Source organism: Felis catus, chromosome B4 (assembly GCF_018350175.1).
Source record: "Felis catus isolate Fca126 chromosome B4, F.catus_Fca126_mat1.0, whole genome shotgun sequence".
Classification (NCBI taxonomy): Eukaryota; Metazoa; Chordata; class Mammalia; order Carnivora; family Felidae; genus Felis; species Felis catus.
The window spans coordinates 73,879,129-73,898,866 of NC_058374.1; the positions used below are offsets into that span (position 1 = coordinate 73,879,129).

The window sequence follows — 19,738 nt, forward strand, 5'->3', positions numbered from 1 at the left end:
AAAAATGTACTCACATGGGCTACTGAATTGTTTTCCCAAATCTTTTGCCAAACTTAAAATGTTTACAAATCTGCAAATTCAGAAATGGATACATAAATAATAATTTTGCTGGATGAATTATGATTGGATTTTTATTTCAATTCTGATTAAAAGTGTTTCAAAAAGTGACTGTGTAAGAAGCACCAGCTCAGAGGCACTGGGGGATCTGAGTGCAGAATAACCTCTCACCCGCTGAGAGGATCAAATTCTTAGTCTGTGACAGGAGAATTCCAGGTCGGGTAACTTAATAGCTTACAGAGAAGATTAGTTTGGGATTAGGGTCAAGCCAAGCCTGTGTGACTCTGTATAATATTTTTACACTCATAAAAGTAAAAGTGTTACCAATGATATTTTGCGTATTTTAAATTGGTAATCGTGAGGATAATTAAATTTAGATTTGTCACCTTTTGTTCATGAAAATGTCTCTAAGGCCTCTCCCAGAGTTCCAACAATTGCAAACTCCCACTGCTTTGTTGTATATAAATCTACATATACCAGGGTACATTTTCAGTGTATGACCTCATTCTAATAAAATGTCTAATGTCTTTCTGATCTTACGGATTAGAGGCATTGTCTCCTGCTTGCTACCTCTCAGTGTGGGCCCAGAAACAGGATTAACACAGACGCTTGAGATGGAGAAACTTCTGGAAGGCTTTCAGTAACATACTAGGCCTAGAGGAATAGATAATTCTGAAGCCTATTCCTCTGTCTCTCGAAGCAGGTATTTCTAACCTGAGACATGAACACACACTGCCAGCCCCCCTTCACACTGCTTGTAGCTTCCTCCCCTCAAAGTGAGAACCCAGCAAGCCTTACCCTAGGACCTGTGTTCCACTTATGTGTTCCAAGCCTTCACACAAAAGCATTTCTTCTTACTGTGCATCCGTTTTCCTTTCCTTTCCACTTTCAGCCTCAGTTCTTACTCTTTCCCTTAATTATTCTCAACTGGACTGACTGGGAATTCGTATATACCGTATGGGATTAAATTCATGCAACTTCAGAAAAGATGTAATGAAGCAGGTCCCTATATACGAGAGTTTTGTAGTTGCATGGCTGATTACAGTTAAAAATTACCCTTGGATGTAAGTTTAAAAAAATAATAAATGCCATCATAAATTATTTCACTTACATTTCATGTACATTTCAGGTACATTTCACGTACATTTCACTTAAATTTAATTAACAGAAAATTATTGATAAAGGCTATATGCCCTTTAAAAGGCATTTCCTAGTATATATGACTAATGTAAGCATAAGGTGCTAAATTCTCTTTTCAACAATTGAACAAAATAAAGAGAAATCCGACTAAAGTTAAAAGCTGATAGGTTTTTGAAAAGGTTTGTGTTTGACTTTTCACCTTGGAAAATAGGACCTGCACGTTCCTCTAGCGTAGTAGCAGGGAGAGGTAGTAAGTGTGACCTTCATAATCTATCCTAGAATCTTTTTTTATGGCATAATCAAATAGGTTGGTTCACGCCTCTTCTGGGAGTCTTTCGTTAGCTATTAGTAGGCTCCAGGGGCACGTCAGTGAGTTCTACCACACCAGAGTCTTAAGACAGACCACAAAACCTATGAAGCACCTTTGCATGAGTCCTGTTTCAAATCATTCCAAACCATGTCCCCATTTTATTTAAATATTACTTATATGATGATTTCATTTTACTTTAAAACTGATTTGTTTTTAGGCAAACCAGACTTCCGGAATAGGATAAGCAAGTGCATGTTCCTTAGGCACAATTTTTTTAATGTTATTTATTTTGAGAGAGAGAAAGAGAGAGAGAGAGAAAGGAGGTGAAGGGCAAAGGGGGAGAGAATCCCAAGCAGGCTCCATGTGCAGCATGAGCCTGATGTAGGACTTGAACTCACGACTGTGAGATCATGACCTGAGCGGATATCAAGAGTTGAACGCTTTACTGACTGAACCACCCAGGCGCTCCCTTAGGCATGATTTTTTTGATGATTTTTAGCAAAGGTGTCACAACATAGGCCCCTAAAATGTTTCATTATTTAGCTTGGGTAATATAGTATATGTCATTTATTATGGAAAACCTCAAATTTATACAAATGTCAATTGGATCATGTAGTGAAACGTCACAGATGCACTATCTAGCTTGAACAGTTATCAACCGTGGCAGTCTTCCTACATCCAAACCACCACTCTTACTCCCCTATGATTTTAAAGCAAATCCCAAATACGTAATTTCCTAGTAAATATACTTGTATATGTCGTAATCAAAAAGGACTTTTTAAAAAGCAGTCATGTGGCATGATTTTTAAATTCAAAGCAACCTAGTGTTTACTGGTGATGTCTTGAGACAATACAGAGAAAGCTGAGTAAGCACCTGGGTGAGGAGGCCAGTACACATTTTGAAATCTGACCTAAGGGCATTCCAGGTTGGACAGGTTCTATCAGGAAGAAGTGTTAGGTAAATCATAGGCATTAAAATGAAGGATATTTGGACAAAATTTGGCAAAATGTAGGCTGGAGGATCCTCAAAGAAACAGGCAAAGAATGACAAGGTATAATTTTTCTTTAAAAGAGAAGCAATTTAGGGGTGCCTGGGTGGCTCAGTTGGTTGAGCATCCGACTCTTGATTTCAGCTCAGGTCATGATCTCACTCTTCATGATTTTGAGCCCTATGTTGGGCTCTGTGCTGACGGTGCTGTGGAGGCTGCTTGGGATTCTCTCTCTCCCTCTCTCTGTCCCCCCAACCCCCCCGCCCCCGCTCACTCTCTCTCTCAAAATAAATAAACATTTTAAAAGAGAGAGAAGCAATTTTATGAGGGTTAGATTTAAAGAAGGCAGACTATTAAAACTTGAGGATGACATTTTAAAAGTTTTGGAAATCAACAAAATTCAGAGTATGGGAAATTTCATAGGACAAATGACTTGGTTTCACCATCCAATAAATTGCAAGTGAGAAAAGAGATGAGGATTGGCTGAACTTATGTCTGTCTCTTAAACCTCTTTTAATCCATATCAACCAAAGAGTGTGTGAACCCCATTTCGATTCTGATTCAAACAAACTAGGGGTAAAATAAAGAGACAATCAGACATATATGAACACTGCTTGGAAATTTGGTAATATTAAGAAAATGGCTTATTTAAGGTGTGATGATTTGGTTATTCTTCAAGACTTACCTTTGTGAGATACATATTGAATCATGTATGGATCAAATTATTTGGTGACTTAGATTCTCTTGGAACTAATGTAGTAATGGTTGTGGTGAGGGTAGCAGGGAGGAAAGATATGGGTATGGATGAAATATAACAGACAAGTATTAATAACTGTTGAAGTTTTGCAAAGGTGCAGTATCATTGTCTATATTCTACTTCGGAATATATTAGAAACCATATTAAAAAGGTTTACGTTTCCTAGTTTAGAACTTTTCCATATGTTTTTCTTGGTATTCCTACCAAAAGGTTGAAAGCAGAAGGAAGATACTCTAAATTCCTTCAACTAACCAGAAATTCCTATTACCTAGCATTTTTGAGTTTTGCCATTATTGATGACGTCAACAAAAGATTAAATCATGTTGAGTAAAATTCTAATTTTAAAATGGGTCTTGCTGTATTCTGATTTTTTGAAAATTGACAATCCATGATAGGTATAACTTCATCTGAACCAGAACACTGCGCTAATTATGTAAGAGTTTTTCTATCTCCTTAGCTAGACAAATGAAACTTGTTTTTATATTTATTTCTTTTGAGAGAGAGAGAGCAAGTGGGGAGAGAGGGAGAGACAGAATCGCTAGGTGGGGCTTGATCTCACAGACCATGAGATCATGACTTAGCTGAAATCAATCAAGAGTTGGATGCTCAACCGGTTGAGCTACACAGGCACCCCAACAAATGAGACTTTTGAACAGAATTTTTCTCTTCTATGCCTGTGAAATTTATAAATATCCATGTGTACATGTGCACCTCACCAAATTTTTGTGGACATCTTCGGGGTTGGGGGGTTGTTATTTGCAATACTTGTACACATAGAGTGTCTATCACTTGGCGAAAAGTAGTATTTAAGGTATGGCCCCAAGAACAAGATAAAATCAGAATCTGTATGTGACTCCCCCCCCCCATCCCAAACTAATCTACTTTGCTATTTATTTAAAGTATCCCCATTCTGTTTGTAATTGCATGCTGTGGTCTGAACCCATCATTTTTAGATCTGTAATTCAAGACACAAAAAGGGTTTGTTTAGAAACCCGTGAACACAGAGTGCACTAATGATTATGCCCTTGATTGGACTGAACCTACGCTTCAGTGAAATATCAACCAGTTTGTAAGGGAATATCAGAAAACCTACTAATTTGGCATTATGCACATTCAACAACCGGTTAATTCATCAAACTTTTCACTTTTCTAAGGCTACCGATTGTATTGGTAATAGCTTCGACGATGGATGACTACTTTCATTACTCTTTGAAGTCAACATCTACTATTTGTTCCCTTCATAGAAATTTACTCATCATTTGATCACTTCTTACTAAAAATAAAATCGGTGCCAAGCCGCACATATTTATGTTAGATCTAAGAAGGAAAGAATCTCTCTGCTTCACTCTGTTTGAGTCCCATCTTAGTGGGTGGGGATTAGAGATTGCCTTCCTTGATAGGCATAAAGGGACCCTGTCCCTTCCTATGACAGCAGGTAGGGTTGAGAAACACAGAGAAGCCTGAACTACCAAGTTTTCTAGTCTGCATCCTCCACTCAGACCATAAGCCTGTTAATTTTGTAAAGTCTGAAATCTCATTTTTAAAGTTCTCATTAGTAATCATATCGATGACAGCCAGCCCTATGCTAAGCATGTTACATGTATCAAATCAGTAATACCCTAACCTTTGAGGTAGGTAGTATTATTATCCCCATTTTACATGTAAGGCAACCGATGCTCAAGAAGACTGAGTAATTTACCCAGAGACCAAAGCTGGTGAACAGGTGACTGAGCCGGGACTCACCCCCAGCCCCACATCTGACTGCAGAGCCCAGCTCCTGACAACATTCCATCACTACTGGGTACCTACTTTTTTGTTGGACACTATTCATAACAGGATACCTGTCTTCAAGACCTGGAACTGAACTGGAGAGCTCCGTGTGGGAACTGGGACAAATGGAACAGGTTTCATGGAGGAATAATGGTATGACTCCAGAGAGAGGAGGGTGGTTCCAGGCAGGAGAAATGGGATCAGAAGTTTGGCCCCAGTAATACCAAGACAATTGGAGTCTACTGCAGCTCACATGGAGTGTTTGTGTAGAGTCTGGCTGAGGTTGACCTTGACGGCCGCGTTAAGGAGTTTGAACTTTACGGAATTCTGGTATAAAGAATAATGTAAACCATTATATTTGGTGTCATTCTGTAAAGTGTGGATACTGCTCTAGCATTACAAAATTGTTCAAAAGTAATTGTACAGCTGTTTGGGTTTTGTCTACACTGATATAGTACATGAGGCATTTCTATTTTCTTTCAGAAAAGCTCTGGGTTTTTTTTCGCTTTAAAGAGTTTAAGAAACAAACAAACCCCCTCAGTTATCCCTTAAAAAAACCAAAGTCCGCAATGTTGGGAACCATAGCCTATGTCTGCATTTCGCATCACACCCTTGGAATGACTGTCATCATTAGTTAAATAAGTAATACCGGGGCACCTGGGTGGCTCAGTCGGTTAAGCGTCCGGCTTCAGCTCAGGTCATGATCTCACGGCTCGTGAGTTCGAGCCCCACGTCGGGTCTGTGCTGACAGCCCAGAGCCTGGAGCCTGCTTCAGATTCTGTGTCTCACTCTCTCTCTCTGACCCTCCCCCGTTCATGCTCTGTCTCTCTCTGTCTCAAAAGTAAATAAACATTAAGATATTAAAAAAAAAAAGTAATAGCATAATAGCAAGAGAGGTGAACAAAATTCAGCAAGCCTTTTGTTCAGTCTCCTGACTCACAGCCGAGTGTTCACTCCCTCAAGATTACTAGGCTGCATTCTGTCCTACCACAGGCTGTGGGACCTTAGGGTCCACATAAAGGAGATGTAACCCAGCAGAACAGCCTGCAAAGCGATGTGAGGCATCTAACATTCACACAAAATAAAATAAATTACATAGATGGTACAAAGATTCTGTCCCATTTTGAAAGATTCAGGAGAGCAGATGTGCCTATAAAAGGAGTTCTAAATTATTTTAGCTGTGACAGTCCATATATGTTTATGCTTTGGAACCAGCATCCTGTACCTACCCTCTATCCTCTGGCAGAGTTTGGAATAAGGAATATGTTTCTGGTAACAGAAATCATTAAATTGGTGACTTAGCATGATGCCTTCAGTTAGACTTGGATCTAGTCAGGGCTCTAGACTGTTATTTTGTGAAATGACAATATGTCTGTGAAAAGTGTGAAATTCTAAAAACACAAATGGGTATTTATACTTTCAGATGCTGGTAGATAATTTGTTCCCTCCACTGTTTGGGGAGGACAGGGTGGGGGGAGAGAACTTTAGGTGCCAACTAAAGGGGGGGGGGGTAAGCCTAACTCTTCTAAGTACTATTCAGAAGTGCTGCACTTCCCTGAGCTAGTTACAGCTGTTGGAGTCCAGGTTCCCGATGCTTCTGGGTGTTCAGGTGCAGAAGAACATCCTTGCTTCAAAACCTGACTTAGAGGGCAACCTGGGTGGCTCAGTGGTTGAACGTCCTACTTCTGCTCTTGTCATGATCTCGCAGTTTGTGGGTTCAAGCCCAGCGTCGGGCTCTGTGCTGACAGTTCAGAGCCTGGAGCCTGCTTTGGATTGTATCTCCCTCTCTCTCTCTCTGACCCTCTCCCACTTGTGCTCTCTCATTCTCTCTCTCTTTCTCTCTCCCTCTCTCTTTCTCTGTCAAAAGTAAAAGAAACATTAAAAAACAAAAACAAAAAACCAAAAACACCTGACTTAAGTGAACTCTGGGAGATGCTCCCCCCACTGGTAGATGGGGTGAATGCCCAGAAGAGTATAATGCTGACAGTCTTGATAGATGACTTGATAGATGCCCTGGGGCTAAAGATGCTATTTTGACTCTCAGAGACCCCTGTCAAACTGGAGAGCCACTCAGTCATTTCCAGCCATGCCCCCTGAGTTATCAGCTATGTGACTGAGCACAGACTGGCAGGGAAATCCCTACTGCAGAAGCATTTTTAAAATTAGCTTCAAGAAACCAGAGTTATCCTAACTAATGCTAAAAGGCACAGAACACATAATCCTATCGGTGTAGAAATCTTAAAAAGTGCCATGTTTTATATCTTATTGTCTAAATTCATAGTTTTTTTTCTGCCATATTCCTTTTCTCCTTTCCAGTTGGCCAGTCATCTGTTTTACATAAAAATGTAGTTTATACATCCTTTTGCCCTGTAACACACACATGTCATTTTGAAGTTAAAAACTTATCCAAATTTGTCCTCACACTTTCCCCAAGTACCCTCAGTATCCCTTTAATCCAACTGGCGTTCTAGACAAGTCTATCCTTTGAGAAGACAACTCACCACCAAATATGGTGAAGCAGCCGGAATACTACTTCACAGCGAAAAGGACCCAACTATTGACACAACAACTTGAATAGATCTCAGGAATGGTATGCTGAATGAAAAAAAAAAATCAACTGCAAAAAGATCACATATCCTAGGATCCTGCTTATGTAACGTTCTCAAAACAATTAAAATAGGGAGATGGGAAACATCTCATTGTCAGGGAAAGGGAGAAGGAGGTGAGTATGGCTATAAAGGAGTCGCACAAGGGAGGTCATCCGGGTAATGGAAGTTCTAGGTGTTTCTGGCGGTGGCTGCACAAATTTGTCCACATGATAAAATGACACGGAAACTATACATATTGTACACACATATTGTACCAACATCGATTTCCTGGTTTCGATATTGCCCGGAAGTTGTCAGATGTAACCATTGGAGGAAACTGGATCAAAGGTGTATGGGGCCTCCCTGTGCTACCTTTACAACTTCCTGTGACTCTATAATGACTTCAAAATAAGAAGCTTAAATGTATGGAAGTCCACCAACAGCATGGACTCCTCTGTACAGCAAGTATAATGACATACAGCGTCGTGACACATGCCAAAAAGTGTCAGATTTTTTTAAAATGTGCTGTTTCTAAAGAATTGCTTCAAAAACCACAAAGGAGTAACACAGTGATGAAATGTGTTCTCTGGACTATAATAAAATCGCTCCATTTATGTCGTGCTGTGAAGCATAGGATTGCTTTTCAGGCATTCATGAAGCAAGGTTGGAAACACGAATGTTTTTAGTTAGACCACTTTAACAATCAAGATCAGTTTGATCATACAGTTCATAAGAACATTCGGCATCTATGTACCACATTCCTCCCATTTGGAGAAATTCCAGAAAATAAGACTGTAGCATGGGTAGCCCCATGTCGCATGCAGGAAACCTTTCTTAAAAAACAGAAAGGGCTGCCCTCCCTCTCCCCTCCTTTTTCAGTTTTTTTTTCTACTTCTCTTTCCAAGTCCATCTCCCTCACTCGCCTGGTTTCTCTAGTGAAGTCTCAGCAAAAGCAGGCAAAGTCGTGAGCAGCGCCTGTCCCTGACGTGGTGGCCTCCTGCGGTCCTCCCTGGCGCCGCGACCCAGCTCATGCTCCCAGCGCGCAAACGGGTGGTGGCTGAGCAGGACACGCGTCGCCCATAAGCCACCGGCCACTGCCAGAGATGCTCTGGACAGCACACTCCACACTCCGAGTAGCAACACTGCAGACACAGCGGTGGCCCGACCAGCTGATGGCCAAAGTTGCCTCTTGGGGGGATTACATCTTTTTTTTTTCCTTTTTTTTCTTTAACATTTTTATAGTGCCATGAGTGTACCCAGTGGTATAAAATTATGCCAAAACAAAGAGCAAAGTCCTTGTCCTGAGGAGTATGCAGTGTGAAAAGCGCATGAATGACGCAAGGCAAAATGACAGGACAAACACAGGGTGGGTGGGGAGGAAAAGTTACCCTGAAACAGAAGGCAGAATCAATATGATTTTCAATGGACCAAAAAATGGAAAAGCCACGTCAGGGCCCCAACTCCTCATAGCAGAAACATAGAAATAAGGATTTGCCATAATAGCAATAGTAATGGTAACATTACCATTTATAATGTGCCGTGCAGTATCATCACCCGAATTCTATAAGGCTGGTATTAGTATTCCATCGAATTCGAAAACTAGTCTCTTTAGCTGCTTAACAAACACTCCTAAATTTCACCATGTGCCACGTATAATTGTTTTATCCTCATGAAATCGTTATGAAGTAGGAAACGTTTCCCTCATTTTATAGAGGAAGAGAATGAAGCCGTGAGGTTAAGTAACTAGCTCTATCTGGGCCACTCAGGTAGAAAGCGGGAGAGCCAAACTGGAAGCCAGCACATCCAGATGATAGAACCAAGATCTGAATCCAGGAAGCCCAGCTGTATGATGGAGCAGGGATTCCTGTCCACACACCCTGATTCCCTGCCTGCACGCTTAATGGTGTGCAATAATGTACACTGAATAAGTAATTTATTTAAAAAGATTTACATTGACGGTCAGTAAGGCACAAATTCACTTTGCAAAAGCCTTTAATATTTCAGTGAAAACATGCTTGCTTGAAGAATAAATTGTTTTGAGGTGCTTGGGTGGCTCAGTCAGTTAAAGCGGCCGACTTTGGCTTAGGTCATGATCTCACGGTTGCTGAGTTCGAACCCCGCTTCGGGCTCTGCGCTGACAGTTCAGAGCCTGGAGCCTGCTTCCAATTCTGTGTCTCCCTCTCTTCCTGCCCCTCCCCTGTTTTCCTTCCTTCCTTTCTTCAGCAGACATGCATGAGTATTTGTTTGTGCCAGGCACTGTGTGAGGCACCATGGAGACAAAAATGAGAGAAAACAAGGGAATTGGAGATGATGTTCATTTTGATGACGGATACACACGAGATTTATCAGGAGAAATAGGGGCAAATAGCCAACAGGAAATAAGGGAACATTTCAATCTCATTATGCAGGGAATGATGTTATTCTGGGCTGGACCATCCTGTGTATTATTTATCCTTTTTCATTTCCTCTCTTCTGCTTCCTTCATTTTAGTTATGACAGAGGAAAACACATGGTCAAAGAACATATAGACATTTGTTAGCATTTCAAATAATGCTTTGGGTGGCAGAATAAATAACATTAACAATAATAGCAATCCCATATTGAGTGCTCACTATGAGTCAGGCATTAGTCTAAGCATTTTACATGTGTTAACTCATTTAATCCTCATAACAATCCCATGAGGTAGGTGCTATTATGATCTCAATTTTGTAGTTGAAGAGAAGCTCAAAAAGATTAAAAAAATTTGCCCAGGGATATAATGCTAAAAAGTCGAGGATTTAATGTATTAACTGAAATTAGATTTTGGATTATTTGTAGATTTCATTTACCCTTTGAATTCCCTTCCAAATAAGAAGAGTTTGAGTAACAGTATTTTACAAGTGTGGAAATGGTGAAGAGGCAGGCAGACCTCTGAGCCTGGGATGAAAAACTGGCATAAAAGATCCCTAATGAAGCAAGAGACTGTGGGAGTTAAATTCTCCAAATCTGTTATCAAAAGCCAGAATCTAAACTGGCATAAACATCTACTTTGGAGTTGGAGGTTGACATCATTACTGTCACTCCGTTCCCTATCTCACTTTGGGTTTTTTGTTTGTTTTTTTTTTTTTTTAATAAATTTTTCCTTCCAGACTCTTCTGCAACACAGTAAAATAAATAAAACCACTAAAAACTAAAATAAGGAGACAAATCCTCCCCAGCTACCCCTCCCCGTCAGAAAAACACAGAAAAGCATTTGTTTGGGAATAGTTTTTTGTGATTGTGTAAATTGTATCTTTGTTAAAATGGAATATCCCCTCAAGAGCTAGAAAAATAATTGATTTTCCCATACAGAGGACACCAAAGTCTGGTCTTCCCATTTGAGCACAGTGTTTCAAACCCTAACATTATAAGGAGTCTAAAAAATTATAGTTCTCTATTATATGACCATAATCAAATGATAAAATAATAAAATGTGTTGCCAATTCCTGTATTCAGTCATTTTGTTCCTTGTTAGGACGGTTCACTTCTGAAATGCAAGGGCAAGGCAGAGCTTTGGGACCCCTGCAGACAGAATGAGTGAGGACCTCACAGGACACTCCTCCCTCCCAGCCTCTTCCCTTACATGTTCCACTTCCCAGTACTGAACTCCTAAGTTCCCTAAGTGGCTCACACTTTCTCCTTTCTCCCTTCAGGCTGGTCTCTGTTGAGAATCTTCTCCCACTTCCTTCACTTCTTTGCCTAACTTTTATTTCTACTTCATAACCTAGCTCAGGTGTTAGCTAGTCTTGAAATGTTCTCTGGCCCCCTCCCTAAGCCAGCTTCAGAGGTGCCATACTCCAATCTGAATTTTTCCTGGCCATCAACACGCTGTTAGTGTGACTGTTTGCTTGCTTATTCTTTCCTTGACTAGACTAATTCACTTATTCAACAAACATCTCTTGGGCACATTTGCCCGGGACTGTGGTAGGTGTTAGGGAAACAGGGATAAAAGAAACTCCTTAACAGGGTAACTGGAAGGTAATGATACTCAGTGACTGTGGAATGAATGAATGGAATTAAGTCATTACAAAAATAGGAGAAGGAGGACCAGAAGAAGGTTAGCAGTCATACAAAAGGGAATTGGCAGTTCATTTCTCCCGTCGTGCATATCCTACCCTATTGTGCAACATCTTTCTAAACCTCTTTTGTCCTTAAGTTTTGGTTTTCCTAGTCCTCTTTCTTTGTGCTGGCTCAAATGGAGGCAGGAACTCAGGCACGGAAGGGACTTAGTTCTGATGCCAGCACTGTCACTTACCAGCTGGGTGACCCTTGGCTCTTTCCTCCATTTCTATGAGCTTCAGTTTCCTCCTCTGTAAACTGGAGATAACAAACACCTATACCATGGAAGTCTGTGTGAAGATTAAAGGTGATTCACATTTGGGACATAAGGACTTAGCTATAAAAGTCTGGCTCTTAACAGAGTTCTCCTCTCCTTTCTTTCTCTCTCCCCTACTCCCGCCCCTTACCCTTCCTACAAGATGTCCCCAGGGCAGTTGTGGCAAGGAGGATAACTTCAGGTGATACATGAAGCACGTTCAAAAAAAAAAAAAAAAACCAAACTGTACTATTTTGATAGATATCAAAAATATATAAGTAGACATAAACCCCATTATTCCTTTGATTTTTTTTTTTTCATAGAAGTCATTGCTTTGGAGAGTAAAAATTAAATTAAGCCCTTCTTGGTGTTTTTTTGTTTTTAACAATAGTTAGAAAATATTAGTAAGTCAGTACAAAAGATAAGGGGGAAGAAAAAGAAATAGATGCCTGAAAAACACTGAGGAAATAAACAATGGCAATGACATGAAAGAAGAAAAACATTTAACACAGAAGTCCACGGCAGCTGTATTTATCATGCTCGTCCCCAGCATTTGATAAACTGACAGGTAACCACAGGCATACTATGCATTTCTCAAATGTCACTTATTGAAAAAAATCTAGTTCTGGGCCTGCGAAGATTCAGTCTATAGCTGTATGATCATGCCTTGGCTTTCTTAGCATCGGTTTGGTCTGTAACAGGCCAAACAGCCAGCTTTGGGTCTCTGAAAGTCACCTGTCCAGTTCTGCCCCTGATAAAGTCCAAAGTGAAAGAGAACTGTTCGTTTAGATTTAAGAACAAGTAATTGCCCAAATAGGACTTCCAAAGAGGTTCTATGTTCCCTGCACTGTATATGTCCCAATCTTGCTCTGTAAAATGAGTATAATAATAGAGTCTATTTCCTAAGGTGGTTATGAGGACTTCACATAAAAGAAGCAAAACAGAATAAATATAATAACGGATATGTATGTGTAAGTCATTGTCATCACTAATCCAGTACAGACTAGCCTCCTTGGAGCACCTTGCATTACATACTCACCCATCCCTGCAGCCTTGAAAATATTTGTCCCCTTACACCAATCTCCCTTCGTTTTAGTGTTTTGTGACAGAATCAGCCCAATAAAAGCTTTCTGTCTCTGAACACATGGCATTCAATAATTTGGCAAAGTTCACATAGTCTTCAGTTTCTCTGTCCTTAACAAACTTCTACCCAGACTGTGGATTTTCTGTAGATTTCATGTGTTAGCATTTGCGAAGCTACATACACATGTGCACACGCACGTGCACGTACACACACTTCTTGTGTTCCAAGTGAGAGAGTCTACCAACCTCGATGACTCCTTAGGGACTTGTTTGCAGTGGGGCTTATCCCCCCCCCACTTCACCCCCAAATTAAGTTCTATAAAAGGGTATAACCGAAGTTGAACCAAACCCAAAGTACAGCCCTAGCTACCGGGCCCTGGAGATAGTGATCCAGGCATAGGGTGTTCTTTTTACAACATAAGACAATTCAGTCATAATGACTGTGTCTGCGCTGCCGGGAAGCAAATACGAATATAAGAAAGCGGTAAACTGGGAAACAGGCCAACTCTCCTTTCTTCCCCAGGGGTGAGAAGCTGCACCGCTCCCAAATGCATAACAAAGAAAGCCGGCCCAGGAGCCGGGGGTGGGGGGAGGAGTGGGGAGGGGCCCCTGGCGAATAGGTGTCTGTGGGATGCGCCTGGGCGGCCAGGGTCTGCTTATACCGTCAGGGCCACAGCTACCCCTTTGCCTCTTTTCTCAGGGTGTAAGATGCCCGGAGACAGGTAGAGATGCACTTTTGCCCTGAGAAATTGACTTCCAGACACACTCTGTCCTCTGGTGAAACCAGGACCAGGTCTCTAAACACTCGGCTTAGAACTGAGGCTCGGGATCTCTAGGTCCTCGCCGAGTCTCTCAAGGACCCAACTACTGCGCCGTCACTGCCCGGTGCCACCCTGGCACACCAGCCACCAAGCCTCCCAGGCTGGGCTTCCTAGTTTATCGCTTTCTCTGCCCAAGTCAGCAGGCGGGTACGCATCTCCTGGGCCGTCCCGGTGCTCACGGCACCGGAGGGGCATTCTCCCTACCTGTCCTTGCTGGATCGCTAAGAGAAGCTGGGGGCCCCGAGGGGTGCACCGCGTGCCTCGGCGCCCCACCCCTGCCAGCGGCCGGGGCGCGGCGCCCACCGGTGCCACTGCCTGTGAAAAGCCACTCCCCGTGCCGCTCCCAGCACACAGCCCGCTCGTCCCCGCGGTCACCTCTCTCCTCTCTCGGACTCCGGACTCCGAGGCTCCCAGGTCACCCCCAGGAGCTCCCTGCGTGTGCGCTCCCTTCGCTCTTCTCATTCATTCTCTTTTCTCCATTTTCCCTCCAACCCTCACGCTCTCCGGGGCTCTGGCCTCTTATCGCCTCTCGCCTTCACCCCTCTCTCTGATGTCCCCTCGACGTCCCCTCGACGTCCCCTCGATTCCACTCGCCTTTCCCGCTCCGCGTTTCTGCACCTCTCCTCCCTTCTCTCCAGTGCGCCCCGGGCTTCCCGGTCCCCTGGAGCGGGCGCTGGACACCTCCGTCGGAACTTCGGCCTCAGTGTTCGAACCCGCCGCTGCCGCCCGCAGTCAGGGCCCCCAGACCCAGCAAGGCTCTCGCCTTCCTCCTCCCCTCAAGGAGACACTCTCGGGACTCCTCCTGGGGCCACAGCCCCCCACCAAGGGAACCGTGCTGGCCTGGCCCAGGCAGCCCAGCTGTCAGGGACAACGGGTCTATTTTAGGTCCAGCACCCAATGTCCCCGCCCTGAGGACACCGGCCCCGGCCCCGCGACTTGGGTAGCACTTGCCAGCACTGATCGCAAGCCGACTCGACTCGAGCGAGGCTGGTGGCAGGGCCACCGCTGTGGAAGGCGGTCGCTGGACACCCAACTGGAAATCCCAAGGGTTTAGGAAATCCGGGGGGGGGGGGGGCAAGCCCCAGCCACCCCCTCCCGCCTCCTGGGAATGGGCTACCTTGGAACCGCCACCTCTCTTGCAAAGAGAGCCACACACGAGCCTTCCCAGCTAGTTCCCTTTACCTCTGTATGCCCTGGTTTACTTAATTTCTAGTCAATCGGTCATTAGCCTGCAATAACCCACCCAAAGCATGATCCTTTAGAAAATCTAAGAAGAATTAGGGTCAATCAACAAACAAGTTACGAAGAGCCGCAATGCCTAACCTAAGCCCCAGAAGGTTGAGCAAACGGACCGCACACGCGTGCGTGTCCCTGTGCGCGCAATCACACACGCGCACCCACACCAACACCGGCGAACCAGCCACCAGTTCGCACACTGACAAGTCTCTAAGTCTAGCAGAGATTAGAAGTGTCACTCACCTGTGTCGTTTTCTACTTCTGCCGATTGGGATCCGGGGGAAGTATCGGAAGAGGGTGGATTGAGAGACCCTCCTTTCTTTTCTTTTCGCCTTTCTAAAGAGTGGAAATTTCCATCATGTGATAGGGGGCAGCATCCCCAGTGTCGCCTTTCCTGAGGACCCTCCCTTCCAGCCCAGCCACCAATCGCCAGGCGGCAACCTGAGATGTAAACAGAAGCATCCTCCCAGGTGGGCTGAGTTGTCCAGCTGTCCCGCAAGAGTGAAGCCTGGGAGCCGCCGGCCCCTCTCCCTCCTCTCTGGGTCCCCGACAGCGGAGAATACCTTGGTGTGAGTTCGGGTTTTCGCGGTTGTTGTTTGGTTGTTTGTGGTTTTGTAATGAAGTCTCCTCAATAGTCAAGGTTGCATTTGTTGAGTCTGCCCTACATGCAGAAATGCATGTTGATCTTCCCTTCGAAGTCAGGAAAAAAGTCTTTCGGGTAGGTGTCCCTAAACTGCCTCCAGGTTTGGGGATGTCGAACCTGAGCCTGATGTAAAAGGGGGGAAAATGGAGGAAGGGGTATAAATGAAAAACCTGTCAGTCACCATTAAAGCCCCTTTATGCATCAGTGAAGCTGGGGGTAGCTTGGTGGCATTTAACTATGAGTGGCGATCTTGGCGGCAATTTCTTTTCTGGGATTTCAATTTAAGCATAACCCTCAGTATGTATGGAGAAGGAATTAGGATGTGATAAATAGCACTATAATTTTAATTCTCTTCACTAAAGGCATTAACCTGCCATTTCAAGGAAAACCGTTCACGTGAAAGCCATTTTCTGATGGTAAGCAAAATTCTTATTTCAAAGAAGGCTTCTGTAACCCATTTGTTCATAGCCCTGTGTTTATTTTCGTACTCATTTGTCATTCTTTGGGGAAAAAGATATTCTCCAATGGCGATCTGACTCCACAGTGCGTCAAACTCACCAGGCAACACAAATTGCTTTCTGACCTGGCCAGACACATCGAATTGTACTCAAACCACGCAACAATGCAAATTCAATAGAAGGATGATGCAGCAAATACCTTCACTGGGGTTGCCGTGTTGGACACGAAACATACATAAAAATCAGTATCTAAAAAAATTCTTGTTTTATGAAAGCTGATGATCGCCCACCTGACCGCCCACCCAGTATACCTCCTTAGTTTGTCATAACAAGAAATTTCCATTCCGGGAAATTCGAATACATCAGAATAATTTTCAGGTCCCTTCAAACTTGTTGAAACTACATTATCTTTATACTACCACACTTTCCACTGATTCTTATTTAACAGACATAAGCATATTTTGTAAAGCTACTGAACTGTCAAAATTGGTGGGCTTGAGAGAGGGTTAGTGGGAGATCAAGATGGACGTACATTTCTCTCTGCCTAATGCTTACTAAAGACAAAACCCAGGTTTCTAAAATGACAGGCCTTTTCAGAGACAACCAGATGAAGACGGCATCACGCAATTGTAAGGCAGATACTAGTTTGTATCACTGCTCGGTGTTGTAATGAACCGCTTCTTATTCAGTTCTTGGCATCCATATCTCAGTACAGAAAAGATAAAAAATGGTGTTTCATTGCCGAAGTTGCTGGAGTCCTATGGGTTACCCACCTATATAAACTCTTAATGTCAGGTGTGGGTTGAGGTAGAACGAGCTGCCTTCATCTGTGAATCGGTGCAGTGCTGAACAAGGTCCAAGTGTGTCGTCTCTTGTAGCTACGGTCCATCATCAGAGTCCGCGAAGAGCTCAAAGCGACTTCTGGATGGTTCGAGACAACTGACAACGCTTTATCTTCCCTGATACAATCCAAACCTTGAGCCATTGGCGGCTCTGTTGAATCTTCCTGCCAATCTTCCGAGGTCTGTTCTCAACCAGTCTTGGAGACAATGCGAAGCAGCCCTCGCCAGCGACATGAATACACCTGCAGGACCACAGTGGAAAACACATTCTGATTTGTTGTCAAATCATTCACTGGCTCTGGAGCAGTTAGCTTAGGTTTAAATCTCAGAGCCACCGCCTACCAGCTATGTGACCTTGGCCAAGTCCCTTAAGTTCTTGGTGACTCAGTCTCCTGAAAAATGGAGAACATTTCTTGGCACATTGTTTTCCTGACTTGTTATTTGCAGACAACACTAAAAACTCACCTAGTGATGGAGACAAATGAAATGTTTGCAATCAAAAAAAACTTACGCGCAGATAGCATTTAGTACCATTTGGACAAAGCTCACTCGATGGAAACTCTCTGCTCTGAAATCATATTGGCCTAAGAATGTTATTGGTTTTGTTGGGAATTCTTTCATTTTTAAGAAAAGTCTATATGGGGAAATACTCCCCAAATATATTCTTTTGAACCAAAATTAATACTTGAAAACAGAGTTCTCTGCTCCCATTAGTTTGGAAAACATTGTGGTGAAAGTTCTTGTGGGATTCCTCAGAAGTTTTGATCAGTCTCTCTAGGTTGGGATGGAGCACACAGTATTTTTCCATGACTAGAGCCCTTTGGGGGGAATATCTCTCAGGTCTGATGATCCAGAGTATACCCATTGCCAAATTTTAGCACACATGAATGCCCGAGGAAGGAAATAGAACACAGTTATTATCCAAACACCCCGTGGCAAGACTCTAAATTTCCTTGGTTTATAGACTATTGTTGAGAAGTTTGATAGCAGCAACTTTAGTAGACGCGTAGAAACTTTTTTTCTTTGATAGTGGACTTTTAATATGGATTGTTTTTCCAATTAATAATTATTATGATTCTAAACTGACTTTAGGTTATGAAGCACCTTAATGTATATTATGGCACTTGATACTAAAATAAGCTAAGTATTATTTTCCCCATTCAGTGAGAAAGGGAAATGAGGTTAAGTGATTTGTCCAAAGACACAGAGCTAATAATTGACAGACTGGAATATGAACCACTGGCTTCAAATTCAATATCTCCCACAGCTCACCTCCCTTTACTTCTGAGCATTTTCTTTTCTAAGACTGATAACTGTTTTCCTGCCTACAATGTAGTCAACCCTAAATGGCATGCTTAGCGAAACTATTATGATTTTTAAAATAATTACTATAAAAGCAATGATCTCCTTAGCATAATTGCATGAGCCTTTGCAAATTCTAATGTCTTTATAATGACATTATTTTGTATGAATTTGAATTTGATTTATGTGAAACACTGAGTAATACCAGGAATTATATTTGTGGTTGAGTTTCTTTTTAGTGTTATGCTCTTGAAATGAGCTACTATTTCTTACTGGCTCTAGGAAGAAGATACCTGAATAGATCACTTACCATCTCAGTTTCGCACTTGATGAAACAACTAGCATCTGGATCTCAAAATGAAATATCAAACTCGATCTAGGATCCTAGAAGATCCAAGTCTAGTGGCCAATATTGGGATGTTAGGGACCAGACTCAAGGTCCCATCCAGGAGGTGACAGGGAGAGCAGAGCCCATATGTTGCACATGGGCAGCTCAGAGAGGAGAATTGTGCATTGTGTGGTCAGCATTCGACCCCAGCCCCAGGGAAGTCAGCCTTTGGAAATGGCATTACAGGCAGACACCCGACCACTTGTATTTACCAAACACACCACCTTCCTTTTCCAACTTGACACTCAAAGCACCAATCAACTATACCTGTCTACACAGCCCTGATTCTAAACCACTTACTGCCCCCCACCCCCCAGCACCAATACCATGGTTTTCCATGCTTTAGAGCTTTTGAGTGCGCTATGCCCACTTTCTGGAATCCCTTGCCACTGGCTCTGCCTGTCAACTTCACTTTTACTCACTGTTCAATGTCGTCACCTAAGTGAATGAAACCCTTCTCAACTCCTCCAATTCTTTTTTTTCTTGGTAGGTTGGGGACATGGGGTGGGAGTGGGGTAGAGTTCTAAGAAGGGTAGAAAAAGAGAACCAGCATGTTTGGGCATGGCATTTAGTACTTAGAACCACCCTGTGAGGTGGATGCTTTTATCCCCACTTTACAGATGAGAAAACAGAGACTGTTTCTCTGACTGAGTCTGAGTTAAGTGGCTTGTGAGAGGCAGAATCCGAATTAGGACTCAGGTATACGTGACTCCAAAGCTCTCCTCGTTCTGTCCCATGATTAAACTTGCCCTCATTTGGGCTCCAGAGATAGGTCATAATACATTATTTGGCCCCATTAGACTTTGAGCTCCTCAGCAGCCAATCTCATTCTTATCTGTGTTCATGGCATTTCCATTGCATCGGACACCTAGGTACTCGGTCGCTAGAGGTGGAACGAGTGAGAGAATGAATGAAGGATGCCCTGTGATTTGCATATTGTAACAAACACTGTCTATTTCAGAGTTATTAAGTAAAATCACCTGTTACTTGTCCCTAATGATAATTTGTATCTTTTCTGTTT

The 19,738-nt window shown here is 42.9% G+C and overlaps 1 protein-coding gene across 1 annotated transcript in view; it reads right to left on the minus strand.

Moving 5' to 3' along the window:
* SLC38A4 (solute carrier family 38 member 4) overlaps positions 1–15,461 on the minus strand; it is a 70,915-nt gene extending 55,454 nt beyond the window's left edge. Inside the window, exon 1 of the mRNA XM_006933639.3 lies at positions 15,328–15,461. The gene's annotated coding sequence lies outside the window, so the exon portion shown is untranslated. The remainder of the gene's footprint in view (positions 1–15,327) is intronic.
* Positions 15,462–19,738: the final 4,277 nt, after the last annotated feature.